Source organism: Rattus rattus, chromosome 7, assembly GCF_011064425.1.
Source record: "Rattus rattus isolate New Zealand chromosome 7, Rrattus_CSIRO_v1, whole genome shotgun sequence".
In the NCBI taxonomy this organism is placed as follows: Eukaryota; Metazoa; Chordata; class Mammalia; order Rodentia; family Muridae; genus Rattus; species Rattus rattus.
The window spans coordinates 105047304-105049912 of NC_046160.1; the positions used below are offsets into that span (position 1 = coordinate 105047304).

At 42.7% G+C, this 2609-nt stretch overlaps 1 pseudogene; it reads left to right on the plus strand.

Moving 5' to 3' along the window:
• Positions 1 to 1562: 1562 nt before the first annotated feature.
• On the plus strand, positions 1563 to 2387 carry LOC116905830 (annotated as a pseudogene).
• Positions 2388 to 2609: the final 222 nt, after the last annotated feature.

Genomic DNA, 2609 nt, shown 5'->3' on the forward strand with positions numbered 1-2609 from the left:
CCTTGGTGATACTGGACTGAACCTCTGAACCTGTAAGCCAGCCCCAATTAAATGTTGTCCTTATAAAGAAATAGTAATAATAATAATAATAATAATAATAATAATAATAAATGGCATCGTTGTGACCCTCAAAGCTGTATCTGTTTTGGCAATCATTATCCACTGGTCTATCCCAAGCTATTTGACCTATCTCAAGTCATTTTCCCTGAGGTTACTCAGGGGCAGGAAAGAGAGAGGATCTGGTTTCTTCTTCTTTAAGAAGCAGAGAGTAGTTTTTATGACATCACGGGGGGGCTCCACAAAGTATATCAGGAAATATGAAGGACCTGCTCATAGATGGAAAAATAGAAGACAGCCCCAAGAATCATCTCACTCCATGTGGCCATTAAAGTGTGAATATGCATGTATGAATACACCTAACCCATGCTCTGGTAGAGGGGCTCCTGGCTTATTTTTGTTCTGGTATTAGTGAGGGATGCATGGGAGAAGAGATCTGAGTTTGTGTGATGCTCCTTTTCTTTATGTCCCCCTCCCCCACTTTCCTTCACTGGCAGTTTGTAATCAAATAGGGCAGGTGCACAGATGTGTCACTGTCTGTTCCCTTTGGTGAGAAAGGACAATGGTAACGTTGTTCTGTGAATAGATGGCTCTGTTCTTTGTACCAGGATAAACTTTGACTAATCTGAAAATTTCCCTCCTGCTTGCAAATATCATATTTCTTTTTTATCGAGCCTACTTATCCCGGCTTCCTCTCAGTCCCTATGGTCTATATATTCCCTTGCAGACAACTGATGTAACATAACATTCTTTCTTCGCAAAGAGTAACTGTATTTATTTCTTCTTTCCAGCACTTGAAGGACTCCTGAAGCACAATCTTTTTTGAGAAAGTGGTTTTCAGACTGCTGTAGTTGCATGAAAGTCAGGCTATTCAGTGACTCTTCAGTCACACAAATGTTTTGACACCACACTTCCGAATACACGGCAATACTGAATAATCAACAGAGGGTTTCGGGGCTCTCTCATTCTGTACGCTTCATATCCTATCCTGTTATCACTCTGAAAATGAAACCTTTGATACCACCTTCATCTTCCATCACTCAATTATTTTGATTCTGAGTTTGGATTCCTATAATTTCCTATGCTGGTTTAGGTTTTCAGGACAGTTATAGTTTTTTTTTCTTCATTTTATTGAAAATAGATTTTTATATGATGTATCCTGATTATGGTTCCCCTCCCTCTACTCCTCTCAATGCCTCCCCACCACCCTTTCATCTGGATCCACCCTTTCATGTCTTTCAGAAAACAAACAGGAAACTAAGGGATAATAATAAAATAAAATAGTATAAAATAAATGAAACCAAAACCAATACATTGGAATAGGACATAAACAGAAGGAAAAGAACCCAAGAGAAGGTGTAATAAACATACATAAGGGGTTGGGGATTTAGCTCAGTGGTAGAGCGCTTGCCTAGCAAGCACAAGGCCCTGGGTTCAGTCCCCAGCTCTGAAAAAAAAGAAAGGAAAAAAAAAAAGAAACATATATAAGCTCTCTCCTCCAACCGAGCAAGATGCCCAAAGGAAAGAAGGCCAAGGAGAAGAAGATGGCCCCGGCCAACGCAGTGGTCAAGAAATAGGAGGCCAAAATGGTGGTCAATCCTTTGTTTGAGAAAAGGTCCAAGAACTTCGGCATTGGGCAGGGCATCCAGCCCAAATGAGATGTAACACACTTTGTCAAATGGCCCTGCTACATCAGGCTGCAGCGGTAAAGAGCCATTCTCTATAAGCGGCTCAAAGTACCTCCTGCCATCAACCAGTTCACCCAGGCCCTGGACAGGCAAACAGCGACTCAGCTGCTTAAGCTTGCCCACAAGTACAAGCTAGAGACAAAGCAAGAGAAGAGGCAAAGGCTACTGGCCCGTGCTGAGAAGATGGCCCACGCTGAGAAGAAAGCTGCTGGCAAAGGGGACATTCCAACTAAGAGGCCACCTGTTCTCCAAGCAGGGGTCGATACAGTCACCATCTCGGTGGAGAACAAGAAAGCTCATCTGGTGGTGATTGCCCATGATGTAGACCCCATTGAGCTGGTGGTTTTCCTGCCTGCCCTTTGTCAAAAGATGGGGGTGCCCTACTGCATCATCAAGGGAAAGGCCAGGCTGGGGCGCCTGGTCCACAGGAAGACGTGCACCACTGTTGCCTTCACACAGGCTAACTCAGAAGACAAGGGTGCTCTGGCTAAGCTGGTAGAAGCTATTAGGACCAATTATAATGACAGATATGACGAGATCCGCCACCACTGGGGAGGCAACGTCGTGGGTCCTAAGTCTGTGACTCACATTGCCAAGCCGGAAAAGGCAAAGGCTAAAGAACTCGCCACTAAACTGGGTTAAATGTACACTTAAGTTTTCTGTACATAAATATAATTACAAATTAAAAAAAAAGAAACATATATAAACAGAGACCCACTCATTCACACAATTAGGAATCCCATAAAAACATTAAACTGGAAGCCATGACATAGATGCAAAAGACTTGTAGGGTTAAAAGATAGAGGAAAAATATACAAGTAAAATAGATAACATTAGAAAAGAAAGGAAAATCCCCGGCATGGC